Genomic DNA, 23,047 nt, shown 5'->3' on the forward strand with positions numbered 1-23,047 from the left:
CCTGGCCCCAATTAGGATTGCTCTGTCCATTTATGAGTTCGCATGGAATAATAATAAAACAGTCTGTTTTTAAAGTTTATTATAACTGCAGGAAGATTTTATATGAATCATTACAAACATCTGAAATTCAGATAGCATCCTTGCTTTTATTTTTATAGGGGATATGGAAGATGTAAACATGTTGTTTGTGTTGCCTTAGGTTCCTTGATAACACTGAGATGGCATCTCCTTAATTGGCGAAATTTTCTGTCTTCTGCTGTTGAAGCATTGGCCCATATGGTGGTTGTACAGTGGTACCTCATGTTGCGTAACCTTCAGGTTATGGAATCTTCGGGTTATGGCCATGGCAAACCCGAAAGTGTATACTTCCAGGTTTCACCGCTCACACATGTGCTCTCCGTGCCTTGTGCGTGTGCAGAAGCAGTGCCTCTAGTTATGGATTTTTCTGGGTGTGCACAGCACCCCAAAATGAATTAAATCCGTAACCAGAGGTACCACTGTACTTGGGAAGTGAATATAATAAAATTAAGAACGACTTCATCACCTGGACACCAAAGAGTAATGGGTTAGCCTGACCAACCCTAACAGTTGAAAAAGTGCTGGTTGAGTGTTCAGTATCATCCAAACCTAATACCATTTTTTTCCCTTTGGGGAGGGAAAAAAAATCCCTTCCTTTGACATGAATAGTGCCTTTCATAGGAGGCAGAGAGTGCATAACTTTGCCAACCATTTACAAGACTTCCAGCTCACTTACACTGGTCACAGGCTTCACCACGTCCGCTCCTGCTAAGGATGCTGTGCCCAACTTGATGCCAACATTTAGCCATTTTGGATTAGCACTTGGCTGCACAATGGCATTTTAACTCCTGCAATTTGAAATGACAATTCAAAATAGATTTTTTGTTTTGTTTTGTTTTCAAAGGAATTAATTTGTGTCAATGTTTCGGGAAACGTTTTGTTTTGAAGCCAAAATACATATCAGTGTTTCCAAATAAATATGGTCTAAAACTCCTGATTTTATGAATATTTCCAGCATTTGAGGGGGGGGAGAGAAGCGGGGGTGTCATGTTAGAATAAAAAACCTAGGCAAATGTGCAGAAATTTCTTCAGGGTGGAAACCACGTTTTCTGAACTGTTTGACTCTATACATTTATAATGAAATGGTGCTTTATGTGAAACATAACATAGGAAGGGAATGAAGGAAAGTGAAAGGTACCTAAACAGTATAAGAACTAAAAAGGGCAAGAAGCAGACCAGAAATCAGAGCACAAGAGAGCAGTTTATTTTATTCAAAGCGTTATCGGAATAGAGCATTCCACAAGCACTTTCAAAATGCCTAAGATTTTCCCCCAAATGGATGCGAAAATCAATGTTATTGTAACAATTGCTTAAACTCCTGATGTGGAGAAAGAGTTAGGTTTTATTGTTTAGAAATTTAATTTAATACATTATTGGTTCTGTGGGGATCATTAAGTGGATACTTTGGACCTAGAATACACTGAGTAGACTTTATCTGGTTAATTTCTAGAATTTTCAAGAATTAGTGGTTTGTGGAGTGTTTTTTGCTTGGTTTGGGGTTGTTGCTTTTTGTTGTTTTTTTGCCCCACTGAGTATTCTCCATCTTGAATCTTTTCCTTCTCAGACCTTCATTGATTCTCTTTTGCTTATTAGAGCATCTTTGGATGTTTGAAGATTCATTCAGGGGGGAATAGGAAACACAAGTATTTCTTCCCTGTGTACATCATTACCACAACACTGTGGGCTTGCATATCTCACCATGAAGAATATGAGGAACACCTAAAAAATCATCATCATAATCATCATCATCACATTTGTATGTTGCCCTTCATCTGAAGATCCCAGGCTGGTTCACAACAGAAAAATCTAGAAATGTAGAAACAGGAAATGCTACACATATCCACCCCTGTTTCCCCATATAGCCACACATGTTCAAGACTGTTCTTACTCTGCCTCTCGCACAGATGGAATAACCATAGAGTAGGAGTTGACCAGGTATCTCTACATCTTATCTGTTATTAGTTCATTCAGATTGGACTCAGTCAGTCACCTGCCCCATTTAACCTAATTCCCCCCTTTCCATAGTTCTAGATGATAGTGTGAAGCATATCCCCCCCCCATTAAATCAGCACACGTGAAGGGACATTTTTAGATCTCTCTCTCTCACACACACACACACACACAATGAAACTTTCTGTCAAGTCAAAATGGCCAGCTGAACTTTTAGCATCTGCTCAACAACACAAATATATGGTTGTCTGCTTATAAATGATATGGGCTGAACTTTCATCAGAAGGAGTGGGATACATACTGTATTTGGCAGAAAACCTTATTAACATCACATGATGCTTTAATAATATACAGTGGTACCTCAGGTTAAGTACTTAATTCGTTCCAGAGGTCCGTTCTTAACCTGAAACTGTCCTTAACCTGAAGCACCACTTTAGCTAATGGGGCCTCCCGCTGCCACCGCGCCACCGGAGCACGATTTCTCATCCTGAAGCAAAGTTCTTAACCCGAGGTACTATTTCTGGGTTAGCGGAGTCTGTAACCAGAAGCGTCTGTAACCTGAAGCGTATATAAGCTGAGGTACCACTGTATATATATCTGCAAGCTGCTACCTTCCCAAAATGGTCAATTTATGCCTTTCACTGCAATACTGCTCACATTATGTCATATTGCATTCTGGTTGGAGGTAATCACTGGTACAGTATCTGAATTTGCTTATTTCCTCCTTCCTTCACCATGCCTTCTTCCTTTTGTATTCTGTTACATTGTAACCCATTATTTATATTTTTTTATACCCTGCCTTTCTTCTATAACAGAGTTCAAGTCTACATACATATGGTTCTCAGACAATCTCCCATCCAGCCATTGACCAGACCACCCCCTGCTTAGCTTCATAATCAGTAACATTATTTGGATCCTGCCTTTTTTCCATAGTAAATTATGTACTCTCAAGGTGATCCGCAACATGAAAAGAGATCACACGATTCACTAAGTTAACAAAATACAACAAAATCAATAAGTTGATGAAAGCATCTCATTAGGAAATATTCAATAGAACCAAACAATACCCACACCATTCATAATAATGTCTAACAAGATACAAAAACATAATCACAAAAAGAGCTAGAACAATGGATCACCAAAACCGTATCAGCTAATTAGCAGTCTCATGTTCCTTCAGACCATTCCTGAAGAATAGAAGAGAGAGACTTATCCACTGCAATCTTTGCACAGCACATTTAAGTGTAGTAATACTTGGTGATCATTACAACGAGGATGCACCTCATTAGCCTCTTGCAGTTCTCTTATGCATGGTTTACGAATCTTGATTCCAAAAGACATACATTGTCTTCTCCCAGGGCATCTTTGAAATTAATGAGGACATGAAAGTTCACAGCTAGCGCTGAAGACTCCATAGTAGACCTTGAGTACCTGACTTCATAGTGGTAAAACAATCCAAGACTCAAACATCTGGGTCTCATGTCAACACATGATAACTTTGTTCGTTATTACTTATGCCCTAAGAGACTAAAACAAAATCCTGTGGAACAGTCAATATACCAAAGGATTAGAAAAATGTAACTCATCCTTCATACAGATTACACGGCTATCCAACCTTCTGTCCTTTCTGTAGATTTCCTCAACTGTCTTTGCTCACTCATTCCATCTAATAAATATCCCCTTTTTATCTACTGAGAGACATAACCGTTTCAACTCAGCAGAATAGCTCTTCCTTACTGGTGCCATTGGAAATGCCTTCCACTATACCTGTCCCAACAGACTCATTCACTCACTGAAGTAAAGGATTGTATTTTCCCCCTTCCATCTCTCTGTATTTAAGAAGGTGATGAGATCATTTATTGTTCTTAACTTTTAATGGAGCCTGTCAATGGTGTTTTCCCCCCTCCTTGTTGGTTTTTCCGCTTGCTGCTGCTGCTGCTGCTGCAAGATCAGTAACAGCTCCAAGCTACATGATGCTAAATCAGACCACACTTCACAGAAGGAGAAAAATCAAAAAAGGAAAGAAAAAAAGAAACAAAAACTTACCACAAATGAAGAGGCAGTATGAGCTGGTTTGAGGTAATGGGGTGGGTGCAGGGGAGTTAACGTTGGATAGAAAATAACAAACTTTTACTCCCTGCGTCTTTCGTATATGTTGAAGAGGCAGTTTGGAAAGGAAATTAGTAAAAACAAACAAGAGTGCGCCAGGTTTTCTTTATCATACCTGGAGTAGGATATGCTAAATTCCACAAGCTTTCGTACTGGCGCCAGGTGCTGTGTTTTTTTGAGGGAAAATGGCACCCATGGCTCTATAAAATGTTCTGTTGTGGCTTCAAAGCCATGACAACCCTATGTGGCACAGGATGTACTCAATTAATTATGTGATTTTTAAATGACATGCGTGAGGAAAAGTAAAAATAAAAAACTCAAGACGAAAAAGTGCATTAAAAATAAGAGAGACGGAGAGAGAAGTAAACTCAAAGGCCTTGTTGTCTGTCTGCCAAACAGCAGTAGCAGATAAGACCTGTAGTTGCTGTGGAAACATAGGCCTGTAGGAGCCAGAATCCAATTTCAGAAACCACAAAATCAACATAAATGTGTGCAAAAATAAAAAGGTTTGTTTGGCAAGTAATAAGGAGAAGGCTACCAATGTAAAAAACAGATGAACCAGGGTGACCTTAGCCAACTTTAAGCCATAATAATGACGGCGTCCCACATCGATTTGGCACCTCCAAAATAAGCGGTAATGAGACACAGTCCATGTTGCCTACAGTTATCATATAATTGCTACCTTTTTAAACAGTGAACACCAGAGTGAAGTGGCGTAGAAGGAAACGTCATTAAAGCAACATTAGGAGATCTTGCAGATTACAAAAATCAGAGCAGGGCTTTTCAGTTTCAGAATTGCTCTTGCTAATGAGACATTTACTTTTTTATACCTGGATTAGGTTTAAACTACAGGAGAGTTGATTCAGGTTAAATGGAGAGAAAATTGAAGAAGCAGCTCACAAATTAGATAAGTAGCCTAGAAAAGTTTGATTCCTTTTTTTAACAAAATGGAAGGTAATGGTAGTGTCCTTTTCCGACAGAGGTATAGGGCTGACTTGTACACAACTTACATCAACAAGCCTGAGCAAACTTTGTATGCTCCTTTTGCCTCTCGTCCTGCAGTCAAGAGGACTTCATCAAGTTTTTAATAATTTTGGCTTAGTACAATGTGCAAACTGGGAATCCTGGTTTATAACATATGACACACGCCTATAACATATGACACACGTAGATTTTATTATTAAAATAGTTCAGCATTAATACACAAATATTGTGAATATACAAGCATACGAACATACATTTCATACAATCCTTAAAAATGTTCAAACATACCTACACTCAATCCCACAGATAATTCCTTTTCCCATCATCATCCACCACCCCTCACTCCACCTTTGTGTTAGACTTCCAATCTACTCAACTGCAATTTCTTTCCACTTCTATTGCTTTCTTTCACACACCTTTAACCTAATTTCATGCTTCTTTTACTATTACACATTGTTATCCATCTTATTTAGTATTTCAGTATTTAAAACGGAACTTGTTTATTCTAATAGGAGTTCTGATTTTTCAGTATGGTTTTGCAAGTATCCTTTAAACACCTTCCAGTCCCTGTCTATCTTCTCTTTTGAGATCCTTCCAATTTCTCCCATTGTTTTGGATATATTGTAATACTCCAATAATTTGGCAAGCCACTCTGTTTTTGTTGGTATAATACCACTTTTCCAATTTTTCGCAATCAATAGCCTTGCAGCTACTGTTGCGTATAAATATAATGTCTTGTCTTCTTCCTTTAGGCTTCCTGGTACTATTCCCAATAGAAAACCTTCTGGTGTTTTCCTAAATGAATATCTGAACATTTTTTTTTCATTTCGTTATATATTGTTTCCCAAAATTGTTTGATGTTTAAACAATTCCACCATATATGCATCATAGTACCTTTTCCAGTGTTGCAACACGATGCAACACCATTGCTTGGTTTTAACTGGGATTCCTGCTCACTGGGATGTACCACTAAGTTGAAAATCAAAGTGATCTTGGCAGATGTCATTCTCCTGGCTGTGCAGAAGGAAGGGATGTGGAGTGTAGAGTGATGTGTGTAGATGCTAGGAGAAGATATATTTATTCAAGATTATCCTTCCTCATGTTTGTGAGTTCAGCAGAGTGCATCCTATTCCAGTTTAAAAGAGAAGCTTTGAAAGGCTAGTTTGAAGTAATCCTGGATGCTTTAAGGCAGACTGGATTCTCTGGGTATTTCTCCCTTTCCTCCCCCTTCAAACAATAAACACCCAAACAATCTTGTAACTTCCAATTAGGCAAGATACATAACCTTAGCTAAGCTCAAAGCCCATTAAATAAAACCATCTATTGGTTGGAGGTGATGCTTTCATTTCATTCTTGTCCCGTTTTTGTTTTCTGGAGTCAGCTCAGCCTTTCTGTTTCAATATCCAGGAATAGCTATTGTCTGTTGAGACAATTTAGGGAAATGACAACACATTGCAACCTCCAGGTTGTGGGTGAGTCCAGCTTTGCCTGGCTGCAGAATGAGACTGTTGGGGTGAGGCTATCCACATTGGCATTCTTCAGGCTATCCAATGATAGGACCGGTCAGGACTCAGAGTGAATTTGAAGATTTTTCCTAGTCTCAGTTTGAGGAGGAAGTGGTAGTTTACCTACCTTCTCCACAGAACAGCCAGGTATTGCCACCTGCCATTTAGGACAACGAAGCAATTGTGAGCTCCTTTCCCTTGATGGTTTGGGGAAGGTGTCTCCACTCTGCACTATCATGTGCTAGGGACAGAAGCAAAGTTTGTCAAATGATCCTAACAGCCAGGTGCGGGTACACTGGAAAGCACTCTTAGGTATAACAGTAGTGAAGTGGGACAGGCTGGCAAACCAAGCTCTCGCAGCTTGCTGGGTTAAAGGGATCTGGGAAGGGAACCCTTTAGATCCCGACAGCTTCATTTACCCTCAGTTTTCTGACTGAAATAACAAAGTTGACTGGTCCCTGAGCAAAAAAGGATCTAGAGTCTTAGGATCACCTGATGCTGCGTAACAGGGTAGAGTTGCTCTTTAGGAAGGTAGACAGTAGAAGATCTGGTCTCCTACCTTCCACCTTATAAGCAGTCTCGGTAACCCACACTGTCCAATAACGGGGAGGGGTTTAAGTATACAGTGGTACCTCGGGTTATGAACTGAATTCATTCCAGAAGTTCGTTCTTAACCTGAAACCGTTCTTAACCTGGGGCGCACTTTCGTTAGTGGGGTCTCCTGCTGCCGCGCCACTGCCACACGATTTCCGTTCTCATCCTGGGGCAAAGTTCTCAACCCAAGGTACTACTTCTGGGTTAGTGGAGTTTGTAACCTGAAGTGTCTGTAACCCAAGGTGTTTATAACCCAAAGTACTACTGTGCAAACTCTGTGACATCCTTCCTTTGTGGTTTAATTTAGTTGTGGCTCTTAATTTAAGCCATATGTCTTTATTCTGGAGTCGGGAGACAAGAATTCAGAAAAGGATGCAGGATCAAGGATTTCCAGGAGTGGAAGGTTGTTAATCCCCTCACACTTCACATTTTATCCTAATTTCGTTTCATACCCATCTTCATTCAGACTTAGATATCTGCATATACAGTATCTGTACATTGGAGCTGAGACTCCAATACTTTGGCCACCTCATGAGAAGAGAAGACTCCCTGGAAAAGACCCTGATGTTGGGAAAGATGGAGGGCACAAGGAGAAGGGGACGACGGAGGACAAGATGGTTGGACAGTGTTCTTGAAGCTACCAGCATGAGTTTGACTAAACTGCGGGAGGCAGTGGAAGACAGGAGTGCCTGGAATGCTCTGGCCCATGGGGTCACGAGGAGTCGGACATGACTAAATGACTAAACAACAACAACATCTGTACATACTCTCATTTGGCAGGTAGGTGTGTGCATGTGTTAAATAAAATATGGGATGTAGTAGAACATTGTGAAAAAAATGCAAACAAAAACAAAAATGGAAGAGAAAATGGAAGTTTGAACGATGAACGAAACAGCTTGTCTGCCAACACATCCCTTATAATGCCTTGCTTCAAAAACTTTCAGCTTTCCTGAGCAAAAGCTTAATATATTCTAAGGATTTGGGAAAGGGAAATAATGAAAAGAATATGAAAATGACCAACAGGAGGGGAGCAAAACCCAAGAAGCTTCCTAGAAGATTGACGTGTAACCTCTAAGCCACTGTCTGACTCTGCCATTCCCCACCTTGAGGGCTAATGTTAAGTCATTTTCTATTTCACTGGGCAAGCTTAATAAAACATGACTATTTGGGGCTACCATACTGTGCTGGAAGTATATTATATGTGGTTTTGCGAGCTTTTGCATTGTCTGCAGTGGATAAAGCTGTTAGGGCTCAGCTATCCTGAATAAGAGGCTGCCTGGCTTTCATCTCAAACATCCAAAGGAAGTGCTCTGTCAGCTAAACCTAGAAACAAGGTGGCATACCTGCAGTGCAATAGCCAGATCTATCCTTTATCCACGGTATCCATTTAAAAGGCTCACAAGTTAATCATGTGCTTCTTCTATGTAGGCTTAAAGAAGCTACAATGTCAATGCCAAGGCACTCTAATCGCAGGCTGGACTTTGCTTTCCCTTCCATCACTTCCTTGCTTCTGACATTTCTTTCAAGTGCAGAAGGATGGGACCATGCCAACTGCACCCATATATCCTGTCTATCCATCCATTTTTTAAGTTCAGAGAAGGATTGTGATTTTACCTTCAGCTGGAACTCACCGGAACTCATTCTGGCACCGCTCAGGTGGGTGCTATTGCCATTCTAAGCAAACAAGGGTGGTGTTCATGGTGAATTAAGGCACCTCTTTTTTTTAGAAAAATAGCACTGGGAGGACGTATCTCAAAATTGTAGCCAGTAGATGTCAGGATAGTGAAACATAAAGGGATAAGACACCTGGGAGAATTTTCACTTTTCTGTTTATTTTAGGGGAAATCGGATGGCAACTTCCAGTAGAATTATATTCAGGCCCACTTGGAGTAAGTCCCATTGAGTTCCATGGGCCATGTTTGATGTAAGTACATATACCTGGGATATGTACTATAGGACTTCTGAGTATGCCTGTGGAGTAGACCTTAAGGCTGGGTACACACCATACCTTTAAAGCCCATGGGAACTAAAGTTTACCCCTCACATAGCTCTGCGAGGGGTATTGTAGGTCTAGAGCCAGTGTGGTATAGTGGTTAAGAGAGGTAGTCTCGTAATCTGGTGAACTGGTTTCGCTTCCCCGCTCCTCCACATGCAGCTGCTGGGTGACCTTGGGCTAGTCACACTTCTCTGAAGTCTCTCAGCCCCACTCACCTCACAGAGTGTTTGTTGTGGGGGAGGAAGGGAAAGGAGAATGTTAGTGGCTTTGAGACTCCTTAAAGGGAGTGAAAGGCAGGATATCAAATCCAAACTCTTCTTCTCTTCTAAGTATTTCACATCACCCAGAGATCTGCCCAGCGGATTTCCAGTTCTACCTTTTGTCTATATCCCAAACAGACTTTTATACTTGGCAAGTGGATTTCAAATGCTTCATATTTATGCAAGCGAGTGCCTTATCTCTACAGCAGTGTCAAGAGAATCCAGCCTAATGAAACAAAGCAGTGACTGACAGCGATACCAGGAGATCATTATTTGTAAGAGGGAATACCTCTATTTACACAAGTGCCTTGGTGAGTAGAAATGATGGGAAAGGAAGTAAAGAGAAGAACTAGAAAGAAAATAAATGGGGATTTGGTAAAATATGTTTCAAAGGTAGACCATGCATGACAAAAGCTCTTTAAACCTATCTAGATATATTGTTTTATGTAATGTGTCTCTCTTTCTAAGTAGTTTACCAGTCTATCTGCGGTCAATGGCATCACAGCTGCATTTAAAATGATAAATATTTTTAAATGAACCTATAAATCTTTTCCGGCTTATGGCCTGTTTCTAACTTTAAAAAAGACCCCACAATTTCAGCAAGTCGATCGTTGACAGTAGAATTTTGCAGCTGTCAAAAGGCCCAGCAAAATTTGCTATAAGCCCTCATCCTGCAAACAACTGGGTATGAAACATTTGGGATGAAAGTGTCATAAACTTGCATGCAATTAACCATATTCCCTATGTGATCTGTACACCCTTCACAAACCCACCTGCCCATATCCCTAATGACTGGAATGTCAACTACCAAGAGGAGCAGCCTCACTGCAAGAAATTCATATGTCTTTCTCCCAAGGAATGGGCCCCTTCTAAGGGATCATTTCTTTCTTCCTTAAACCCTCCCCCTTTCCCCCAGGCCCTCATTATCCAGAGCAAAAGAAGAGCTGTCACTCTGAGAATGGGATGCTCCTATCGTGTCCCTGAAATCTTATTCAATAAACTTCTCTGCCTCTCACAGCTTCCCCAGTTCAGCTACCTTGGCCTTAAAGCAGTGGTTCTCAAACTTTTTTTCAGAATAAAAATTTGCTCATGCCACACCTTTTTTATAAAAAAATAAATAAATTATGATTTTCAGGTTTATACATTTCAATAATTTCACAGTCAATTTAACATTTCAAAACTTGACTTCCTTCCCCCTCTTTCTGTGGTTCCTTAAATTTCTTTTTAATATCTTCTGCATATCCAAATTAACTTAATTTCTTCATTTATTCATCTACTTTAAATATTTCATTGATTTGAAATACATTGGGAGAGGGGGAACCAACAACTGCTAGCAATGCTTATTTTGAAAAGATGTTTTGCAAATAAAAAAAGATATTTTTATGTTATTATGCTATACTACACTACACTGAAATGTTTAAATGTTGATTTGTCCTTGAATCTTCCTGCTGCACTCGCCATCCTCTCCTGCCATGCCAGTGTCATACACCACACCCTTTGAGAAGCACTGTCTTGAAGGAAGAAACTCATTTCCTGCCGGCCAGGAGCAAATTGTATCAAGCACACCTCAAGACTTCTGTCTAGCAGGCAGATAGCCATCCATGAGACATTCTGCACCATATCTTTGATAGCTAGCAGGGTTGTCTGCATAACAACATAACTGTTATTGTTCTTTGCCAAGTTCCTTGCCAGCAAGGCAGAGGGCCTTCTCGGTAGTGGCGCCTGCCCTGTGGAACGCCCTCCCATCAGATGTCAAAGAAATAACTATCTGACATTTAGAAGACATCTGAAGGCAGCCTTGTTTAGGGAAGTTTTTAATGACTGATGTTTTAATGTATTTTTAATCTTTTGTTGGAAGCTGCCCAGAGTGGCTGGGGAAACCGTCAGATGGGTGAGGTATAAATAAATTATTATTAGAAATTAGAAACAGCCTCGGTCCAGTATACCTGAAGGAGCGTCTCCACACCCATCATCCAGCCCGGACACTGAGGTCCAGTGTCAAGGGCCTTCTGGCGGTTCCGTCGCTGTGAGAAGTGAGGTTACAGGGAACCAGGCAGAGGGCCTTCTCGGTAGTGGTGCCTGCCCTGTGGAACGCCCTCCCAGCAGATGTCAAGGCAATAAACAACTATTTTACTTTTAAAAGACAACTGAAGGCGGCCCTGTTTAGGGAAGTTTTTAATGTCCGATGCTGTATTGTTTTTAATATTCAGTTGGAAGCCGCCCAGAGTGGCTGGGAGTGGCAGCCAGATGGGTGGGGTATAAATAATAAATTATTATTAGTAGTACAATGGTACCTCGGGTTACATACGCTTCAGGTTACATACGCTTCAGGTTACAGACTCTGCTAACCCAGAAATAGTACCTCGGGTTAAGAACTTTGCTTCAGGATAAGAACAGAAATAGTGCTCCGGAGGCGCGGCGGCAGCAGGATGCCCCATTAACTAAAGTGGTGCTTCAGGTTAAGAACAGTTTCAGGTTAAGAACGGACCTCTAGAATGAATAAAGTACATAACTAGAGGTACCACTGTAGTAGTAGTAGTAGCAGTAGTAGTTTGCCTAGTCTCCTCACCTCACTGCCAAACCCACTTGTAACCTTGATACTTTGTCACTGGGGCTGAGCACTTTATCTGCCGGGGCTCCTTTGATTGATTGCCCTAAATTTATAGTCTTGCTGCAGCACTCAATAAGAAGAGGGGGCCCTTGCTTGGAAAACAAAAGAGGTGTGGCTCAGCTCCTAAACTGCACCAAATTCCAGTGAATAAAATCTGAGAGGGGGATTTCAGTTCATTGATCCTCCCTGGGAATGGGGATTTTTTTGGGTCAAGGAAGTGGTCAGTGGGTGGTGATTAAGTGGAGGGGGGATGTGGGTAGTTGAAGCCCCTCTGGGAATATAAGGGTCTGACTCCCTGTGGAAAAGTAAGATGAATTTGCTTCCTCCCCTGTTTTTGTGCTCATTTTATTGTGAAAATGGTATACATCATAAAGGTGGCCCTGGGGAAATACCCCGCAGGAGAAAAGAAGAAAATGTGTAGGAGCTAGTGTGTTATTGTATTTTTAAAAAGAAAGAAAACTGTTTCACACTTGTTAAGTTGCGGGTGAACATATCAGACGACACAGCGATACTTCAAACAGCTATTGTTTATTCAGAGGCCAGAACAGAACTGAACTGAAGGGTTCAGTAAGCCTGCTTATATAGAGCTCCACTAGAACGCAACAGTAACAATTTTCTAAAGCTATCCAATCACTGAACGTCACTTTTGATCCCTTATTTGCATAACTATCTACAGTATCCCCCTGCTGGCTCAGGGTGATACATAACAGTACATAACATAGTACATAACAATGTTTGTGTTCTGCTCAGCTGCAACTTAAAGTCACAGAAACTAATTTGACAGAAGTGGGTGTTTGGGCATGTGACTAGGAAATCTAGCAAAGAGCACAGAATGGACAAAAACAAGATGACACATTACTTCAACATTCCATCCCCAAGCACTTTGCTCCCTCTGGTTGGAAGTTAGACCTGTCAGTCACAAAAGAGCTCCTCCTTCCCTACCATAATATTTTCCTTATACGTCAAGCTTGGAAGAAAGGTCTTTCTTTTGGGATACCTACTGTCCAGAATTCCCCTACACCACCCCCATGTTGAAATTAATTTGGAGGCCCCTATTTTCATTTGGGCAAGCCCCAAATCTGTCCAAATCAGCCCACTTTGGGCCAGGATTTGGGATTCATCTGAATCTGATACAATCCTAATATTTACACGCAGTCCTAGTGTTGATAACTCTTTTTGTATCATCATGCTGCAAACTGTTGTGTATCCTAATGCTACAAACTATGTTGTATCATCAGGCTACAAGCTATCAGCTCTGAGATTGCTCTTGGAATGGGATACAGTCATACCTTGGGTTATAGCCGCTTCAGGTTGTGTTCTTTTGGGTTGTGGACCGCCGAAACCTGGAAGTACAGGAACAGGTTACTTCCGGGTTTCAGTAGTCGCGCATGCTCAGAAGCAGTAAATCATGCTTTGTGCATGTGCAGAAGCGCTGAATTGCAACCCACAGATGCAGGTTGCGAACGCTGTAGGTTGTGAATGTGCATCCCGCACGGATCACGTTCGCACCCAGAGTCCACTGTATAAGCAATTTGTCAATGGCAGAGAATGTATTTGGATATCTTGGTAATCCGAGTTGCCTGTGTCAGTTGTATGCAAGATATAAGAGGTATGACATTAGCTGTCTGCACACCTGAAGAGAGCACATGTGGAGATGTACATATATCCCCACCTCCCAGAACCTTGTGAATCCTCTTACCCCTTTGCGTGTATTAAGTGTCCTTCAGCAGCAGATGACCTTGTATATCCATGGAGGGTTCCTAAACAAGTGGGAACCCATGATTCTGGGAGATATAGAACAGGCATAGGCAAACTCGGCCCTCCAAATGTTTTGGGACTACAACTCCCATGACCCCTAGCTAACAGGACCAGTGGTCAGGGATGATGGGAACTGTAGTCCTAAAACATCTGGAGGGCCGAGTTTGCCTATGCCTGATGTAGAATATGTCAGATAACATCCGAAGATGGCTCCTATGCGACACCCTTTATCGGACATGGGACGGGCAACTTAGGGAGGGGTTGCCTGCCAATAAGAGAGTGGTTAAACAGCCATGTCAGTGTTTGTGGCGCTACACATAAAAAAAAAACTATAGGACTGTGAATATTACTGAGGGTATTACAGAGTCAAATGTGCACACTCTGTTTTGTTTCCTACCACTTCCAGAGATATGAATACATACAGCTTATGGATCTAGAATAACAGAATGTGCCCTAAATTATAACTATGTAAACTAAATTGTTTTTTTAAAAGAAAAAAGAAAAGAAAAGAAATTGAAATACCCCATTCCTTGATTTATACTTCTCCCTTTTTTCTTATGTATATGAAGAATGTTTTATTGTTTTTCCATTAAATCTTATCTTGACACTGAGCACAAGAAAGAAAGGGAAATGTTTGAAAAGCCACATTTTAAAACAGTGGTACAAGTCTGAAAGTTTGCTTTTTTAATGTTTCATGCATATAATATACCAAGGCTTCGCAAAGTCATTTGAGGTCTCCTCATAACGCATTTCGAGGGCTATAAAGCTATATATTTATATAATATATAGTGGAATCTCACCTTTCAGCACCGAGCCTTGGCTTCTTGCAATTTTAATCAGATTTTGGCCAACAAGTGCTTTGATGGCCTCCCCCTCCCCATTCGGGTTTGTGTGTGTGTGTTTTCTTTCCATTCTATCACCCACTGCCAGAACTCAGCTTAGAAAACAGTCAGCATAAATGAGGTCTGCTTTTTGCGGCTCTGATTAAGCAAGACAAAATCAATTAGCATCGGAGACCTCACAGGATCCTAGAGGTGAACTGTTCAAATTAGCCAGCTCCAGAGAGTCAAATTAGGAGGCAATTAAAAGGAGCAGCTGTGATTTTGCTGACATAGTCTTGCTGCTGTGGTTGCCTCCTATGCTGAAAGACAGATTGATTAGAAAGGCTGCTGGGCTGTAAAGTCATTCTATGTTGCCATCAGCTATGTGTGTATATGTGTCTTCATATATGTGCTGTTTCTCTCTCTCTCTCTCTCTCTCTCTCTCTCTCTCTCTCTCTCTCTGTGTGTGTGTGTGTGTGTGTGTGTTTGTATTGTTACAAAAACTGGGTGCCACCCCCACTCTTTGCAAGATTCCAGGCACTCAGCCAGAGTCTGTGCTCCTTGGGAGAATTGAGACATAGCGAAGACTGTCATAGCTTATAGAAATATGGTTTATTCAACTATTTACACTCTCAGAGTTCAGATTTCACAGCATGGTCATTTCCAGAGGGGCTCATCTCCCACAGCACTGCAGCCTTGGGATCCAAGGTATCTCAGCCAGCCAGCCTTCAGCCAGCCTTCCCAAGATGGATCCCTGTCTTTTCTCTCCCCTTTTTCTTCCCAGAACACCTTGCTGAAAAACTCTCTTTTCCTGCCATGTCAAACATCACCTTGGCAATGCCTGTTTCCCCAGGCCAAAGGATTCTTTTCAGAAAGCCCATCAACCCCTTTTTGTCATGTTAACAGATTTGCTCTTTGCTAGGCTGGCCAGGCTGGTTTGCATAAGCCAGCCCAGGCATTCCTTGCCTGGCACAGTTCTGCAGTTTGTACTTTCATCCCTACCCCAATTAATAATAATCCTACCATTTATTGATTTCTAGGGTTTAGGAGGGTCCCCCGCAAATCCATATGTCTTCATCTGTAAATGAAGCTGATGTCTAAATAATTGTTTTCTGCTGTGTGGCATAGGTTTATATGAAAGGGATATATTGCACAAACCTCAGTATAGGAGTTGCTACTGTTATTCTAGCCTTAATTTCTACAACTCAGGACTATAAGTGATATCCAAACCAACCACATTTACTTATGGGAGTATAAGAGTAAGTCACATGCCACTTAAGAGACAGAACTGATCTGCTACCTGCTCACAAAAACAAACAAAAAAGTACCCCCATGTAAACTGATCTATGGTTTTGAATACTTTTTCTAAAGCAAAGTGGTACATCAGCATATAGAGAGATAAAAATTCAGCAGAGTGCTATCAGACAACATTTGGTGCCAAGCTGAACTTCTGCAAACAATGCAGAAATTTAATATTGTGGTTCTGTTCCATGGCAAGACACTAACTGAATTCTGATGGCAACGATCTACCCTGTTTCCCTTTATTTATCCCAGCTCAATTGTCCTGTTTTCCCAAAGACATCTATTGTGCCTTATGCCAGCTAATTTGCAGTCAAATATGCTCTGTCATGCTCAGGACAGACGAAGGAAACGAAAACCAGCACGCTCCAGCCTTGATAATTTTCATTACTCATCTCCCAAGGCAACAGAGGGCTGTTGGGTTGGTGACGATGGGGTCATACTGCTTAGGGATGAGAAACACTCTCAGTAAATAGATCTCCATGCCTCCCTCCCCTAAAAATTTACCTCTCACAAATAACAAGTCACTGATTCCACCCAACAGCAATTGGCTGAGTTGGTTGCTTGCTAACTCACTTGTTCCCTTGACACAAATGCCCAACCACTTCGACACCAGTTCTTCTCTGGCAGCTAGCTTCACTGAGAAGCTTACAGGTTATATTTATTGTTGGAGAGATGTACACAAGCAAACAGAAACATACACAAACACTGGGCTACTTGCGTAAAAATCTGGATGCTAAAAGTTTTTGGGTTGTTTTTTTTCAAAGAAATAAATGGGGACTAAGCACCGGCACATTGCCAAGTCAGTGGAGCTCAGCGGCGCGTTCCATTTGAGGTGTTGACAGTGCATAATAAATCCCGGCCCTACCTAACATTTACAGGAACATTATAAAATGAGTGAAACGGCGTGAGCTGGTTCCCCAGGCAACCAGACAAACATAATAAACAGTCAGCAGTGGCAAAAGTAACTTACACCGTGCTCAGTCGCAGGCCTGAAATATATCACTTAACCATAGCCCCTTCTCTGCTTTTGGAGCTCTTGAAAAAGCTTTGTATTATTTTTTCTTAATCATATGGGAGGAAGGAAGCTCAGCCAATTTTTTTAAAAATAAATCATAATCTTATTTGACTTATTGTCTGAAGAGACCCCTGGCTTTATTGTTCTGACTTAGGCAAATAGTAAGAATTTAGCTTCATCATTGGCCTATCAGGCTTTTGCCATTAGAAGCATCAAAGTTGAAGGAATGTTGGTTAGACGGAAATTGTCATCATGTACAGATCATGAACTTCATTCAGAAAGAGGACATCTGTGAGTGACTGACTCCTCTAAATAAGACACTTTCTTCACTCATGGTAAAGGTAAACAAGTGGAATGGTGACTTAAGTGACCCTAAGTGATCCTGAAGGAGCATCTCAACACCCATTGTTTGGACAGGACACTGAGGTCCACCTCCGAGGAACTTCTGGTGGTTCCTTCACTGAGAGAAGTGAAGCTACAGGGGAAAAGGCAGAGGCCCTTTTTGGTAGTGGCGCCTGCCCTGTGGAATGCCCTCCTATCAGATGTCAAGGAAATAAACAACTATCTGACTTTTAGAAGACATCTGAAGGCAGCCCTGTTTAGGGAAGGTTTTTTTTAAAAAAATTCTGATGTTATATTATGTTTTTATATGTGCTGGAAGCTATGTAGAATGGTTACGGCAACTCAGCCAGATGAGCAGGGTACAAGTAATAAAATGTTGTTGTTTAGTCGTTTAGTCGTGTCTGACTCTTCGTGACCCCATGGACCAGAGCAAGCCAGGCACTCCTGTCTTCCACTGCCTCCTGCAGTTTTGTCAAATTCATGCTGGTAGCTTTGAGAACACTGTCCAACCATCTCATCCTCTGTCGTCCCCTTCTCCTTGTGCCCTCCATCTTTCCCAACATCAGGGTCTTTTCCAGGGAGCCTTCTCTTCTCATGAGGTGGCCAAAGTATTGGAGCCTCGGCTTCAGGATCTGTCCTTCCAGTGAGCACTCAGGGCTGATTTCCTTCAGAATGGATAGGTTTGATCTTCTTGCAGTCCATGGGACTCTCAAGAGTCTTCTCCAGCACCATAATTCAAAAGCATCAATTCTTTGGCGATCAGCCTTCTTTATGGTCCAGCTCTCACTTCCATACATCACTACTGGGAAAACCATAGCTTTAACTATATGGACCTTTGTTGGCAAGGTGATGTCTCTGCTTTTTAAGATGCTGTCTAGGTTTGTCATTGCTTTTCTCCCAAGAAGCAGGCGTCTTTTAATTTCGTGACTGCTGTCACCATCTGCAGTGATCATGGATCATTATACTTGTTACCAAACCCTCAGTGGGGCTTATTTCTGTGTAGGCAATGCATAGGATTGTGCTGCAAGACTGCAGCCCTAAATGTGGGACTTACTATAAAGCTCAGTGTGACTTACTTCAGAGTAGGCACGCACAGGCTGGCTCTGTAAGTGTCATGGCTCTTTCCAAAGAATCCTGGGAAAGGCAGTTTGAGAATTTTATTACAGATCCCTAGGCAGCCCCTCAGCGAGCGGCTGTTCCCAGCATTCCCTTGGGAAACGTAATGACTGTTAAACCAGTTTAAAGGTGTAGAACAAATATGCTGGGTTCCGATTTGCCACACAAAGTAACTATCAAATACCAGGCAGTAAAATGGCACCAGGGTTTGGGGGCACTGCTTTGGGTACTGTGGCTAAATCCTTCTAAGTTTTCTAAGAAAAGCTGACCTACATGGAACACAGTCTTGCAAGTTTCCTCCTTTGTTTCTCCCCATCTCATAAACATTTCCTTTTCTGGAAGACTTAACACCACAGTCACAATGAAGGGGCGGGCTGTGTCACATGCTGCTTGCTTCTTGGCGGTATATATGGGAAACTGTTCCAGCCTCCTCTGGTTTATGGGCTTTGGCTCTCTGGCCCTGCCAAGTAATAAGCTGCTGGCCTGGGAGCTTCTGGGTGGACAGCTGCTACGCAAGATCATGTCTGTTCATCATGGTGTGAAAGCAGAGGGGTGAGGCCTGGAAAGCTCGTGCTTAAAAGGGAGGGTTAAGAGGGTACGGAGAAGGTTCTTCCTGACTTTTTAAGTAGGAACTGCCTGAAGGATAACTAATTAGGCCAAGCGGGGTCTGAAGGACACGTCGTCCTGAATGACGTCAAGATGGGATCCAGATATTTTCATGCAATCTTATTTTCCTCGAAGGACTGGGAAGCATCAGGGCCTGAAGGACTTCTGAGTCAGACTCGTTGGTCACAGGAACACTAACGTACACAGAAAATACAAAGAAGAAGAGTGATGCATGCCCAGAGCAGATTGACATGGTTAAAAATAAAAACAGCATACTTCCTTCATGAATGTTTTGAGGATGACATCATTGTATGTTGTGTTACGATGTTAAAGGAAGAGCTACAAAGAGCAAATCATTCAATGTTTGCCCAGTGTGGGATAGTGATCTGTTCTCCTGCAACAGAAATGATATATTTATCAGAGATATTTTTTTTTGGGGGGGGGGGTTATAGGGCCGTATTTGCACATGAATTTGTTGTCATGGAAGGCTTGGAAGCTTTTACATCCAAATTTCTTCCTGGATTTTGGGGTTCCTAGAGTTATCTGGGCAGGCATCGGTATGCATACTGCACTATCCTTTGTCCTCCAGACAAACTATTTAGCATTCATTCTGATTTGCTTTCATGAGGCTTGTGTTAGACTATGTCCGATCTTTATTGAACATTTGTTCTGATATACTTATGAGGTGCTCACATGACAATGGGAATTCATCCTGATATGCTTGCAGGCTGCTGATCACTTATTCCTATTAATCATTCATGCATCAAATACTTTTAAATTCGTTTCCATGTCACCTGCCAAAAAAGGTGAATTTCAGAGATAAATTTCGGTGTTTGTTGTACTTTGGTGGCAGAGTGCAATACAGTGTTATTTAATATGTTCTGGAGGTCTGTTCTTAACCTGAAACTATTCTTAACCTGAAGCACCACTTTAGCTAATGGGGCCTCCCGCTGCTACCATGCCGCTGCTGTGCGATTTCTGTTCTCATCTTGAAGCAAAGTTCTTAAACCGAGGTACTGTTTCTGGGTTAGTGGAGTCTGTAACCTGAAGCATCTGTAGCCCGAGGTACCACTGTTTGTGCTTGATTGTCTTTCGCAAAGTACTGACTGTCAAAGTACGGGCACCCCAAGACAAGCACAATGCCTTGGCTCTGGGTTGTTTTAAAAGCTTGGACTATCCACACTTAACAAAAACATATACTTGGCCATGTTACACCCGAGTTTTGATACATATTTTTGAAAAATAACATGTATGGTGAAACTCACTTTAGAAGCAGTCCTCGATAGATTTACTTTAACTAGATAATCAAGTTCCATTTAGGTTTGAGAGTATTTTGTTCCTTAAAGAAAGCCAGAATGAGAAAGTTAATGTATTCCATGAGGTATATACATGTACATTTAGAAATGCCTGGGCAAACTGGACTGAGTCAAACACATAATAAGGGTGAGGTTTGTGGTGTGTAATTATAGACTTCTTTGGCTGTGTAAAACTCTCAGACACTGAAGACTAATGGCTCACAAGACATCCCATTAAATGTATTGTACTTGTGTGCAAACACTACAGAACATCCCCTGCCCAGCTATTCAGCTTCCATGTGGTAGGGGGCAGAGGGAGATAGCTCCCTTTGGCATAAAAGAAAATTCTCTATGCCAGGGTTATCCAACCTGGTGCCCTTTGTGTATTGTTGAACTCCAACTCCCATCCAGGCCAGCCCATCATGGACATGGTAGAGTTCCCCTCATCAGTTCTCCTCTCCATACCACCCTAACCACCACCACCCAAAGGCAAAAATATCAGGGCACAGTTATGACTACAGCCTCAGACTTACTTGGGCGTAAATCCCACTGCACTGTCGCACAGGATTCTGCTGTTCCATTAAGAATTTTACTGTGTAGCAAAATTGTGTACAATGCAAAGGGAAAAGGGCCTCATTGTTTCCCCACAAGTTGCCAAATTGCCTTCTAAATTTGCAGCTCTCAAATTTATTTATTTAATTTCTATACCTCTTTATATTTTTAAGAAAAATCTCAAAGCAGTTTACAGCATATTAAATCAATAAAACATAAATAAAACAATCCGAAGAAAATCAAATATAGAGTATACAGTCAAAGCAACATAACAGAAAACTAAAATATTATCTTAAAGATTTCAAAATAAAACAAATGCAGAGGTGGCGATGCAGTGAGGAAGGGATTTTGCCCTAACACTAATGTTAATTAATTTTGTTCTTCATAATTATTGCGCTCCTTCATGGATCACTGCCTTGTCATGGCAAAGGGGCTTGAATAACTCAGAGAAGCTATGAGCTATGCCGTGCAGGGCCACCCAAGACGGACAGGTCATAGTGGAGAGTTTTGACCAAACGTGATCCACCTGGAGTAGGAACCGGCAAGCCACTCCAGTATCCCTGCCAAGAAAACTCCATGGACAAAGACAACAGGCGTATAAAAGTTATGACGCTGGAAGATGAGCCCCTCAGGTCGGAAGGCGTCCAACATGCTACTGGGGAAGAGCGGAGGACATGTACAAGTAGATTCAGAACTGATGAAGCGGCTGGGCCAAAGCTGAAAGGTCACTCAGTTGCGGATATGCCTGGAAGCGAAAGGAAAGTCCAATGCTGTAAAGAAAATTATTGCATAGGAACCTGGAGTGGAAGAACCATGAACGTTGGTAAGAGAAGACTCCCTGGAAAAGACCCTGATGTTGGGAAAGATGGAGGACACAAGGAGAAGGGGACGACAGAGGACGAGATGGTTGGATAGTGTTCTCGAAGCTACCAGCATGAGTTTGACCAAACTGCAGGAGGCAGTGGAAGACAGTAGTGCCTGGAGTGCTCTGGTCCATGGGGTCACGAAGAGTCGGACACGACTAAACAACAACGACATAATTATTGTGCTTTGAGGGCTATTGAAAGAGAAGGCAAATGAGGGCCAATGCTAGAGGATGAGAGACCATTTGCTGAAATGGACCGAAACTGGGTAAGCAGTTCTTGGCACTGCTGAAAATGTTTATTTAAAAACTGAATAATTTTATCTCAGATGAGATGAAAACACTATATCTAATCTCTGTAGCTGATTATCACCCCCTCAGTGCTCACCTGATGGTCGGAGCATCCTGTTCTATGGGGTCTTGCTGATAGTGATCAAAGGCTATGCCCATAAGCCAGAGCCAAATGTGTGCACCAAATTCTCTTGGGGGTGTTGACCTCCAATGAGCCATATACAGAAGTATTACTTGGTTTTGTTGTTGTTGTTTAGTCGTTTAGTCGTGTCCAACTCTTCGTGACTCCATGGACCAGAGCACGCCAGACACTCCTGTCTTCCACTGCCTCCCGCAGTTTGGTCAAACTCATGCTGGTAGCTTCGAGAACACTGCCCAACCATCTTGTCCTCTGTCGTCCCCTTCTCCTTGTGCCCTCCATCTTTCTCAACATCAGGGTCTTGTATTACTTGGTAAGGCACGCTATAGACGCAGATCTGGGATCACATTATTTTTTTGTTGTGGTGCCTTTTTCTGCAGGACTATACAAAGTCCTCTTAGATCAAGGATGACACAGCCTTTGTTCTGAGGGTTGCACACAGCCCTCAGTGAAATCTCATGAAGCCTTTGCCTTAATGTTGAAAGACCTCTGCTAGCACCTAGTTCAGACCTCTTGGAAGAGTGATCAACCATCTCCTGACAGTCCACTTCACAACAAGTAGGAGAGAGAAAGGGCCAGATTTAGGTTTGATGAGGCCCTAAGCTACTGAGGGTAATGGGGCCCTTTACATGTCCAGCTGTCCTTTGTCAACAACAATTTGTCGCTGTTTTTTGTGTTGAATATATGCTATATGGTAATTTATGGACCTAATAGGTATCTAAAGCCATTTTATTTGTTTTTTTTTTAATCTTATATTTTTGAAATGTACATCCAGTTTTTCTCTCCATAAAGAAAAAGAGTGGGGCCCTAAGCTATAGCTTGTTTAGCTTATATGTAAATCTGTCACTGGGAGAAAGAGAA

Source organism: Podarcis vaucheri (genome assembly GCF_965113315.1).
Source record: "Podarcis vaucheri genome assembly, chromosome: 2".
In the NCBI taxonomy this organism is placed as follows: Eukaryota; Metazoa; Chordata; class Lepidosauria; order Squamata; family Lacertidae; genus Podarcis; species Podarcis vaucheri.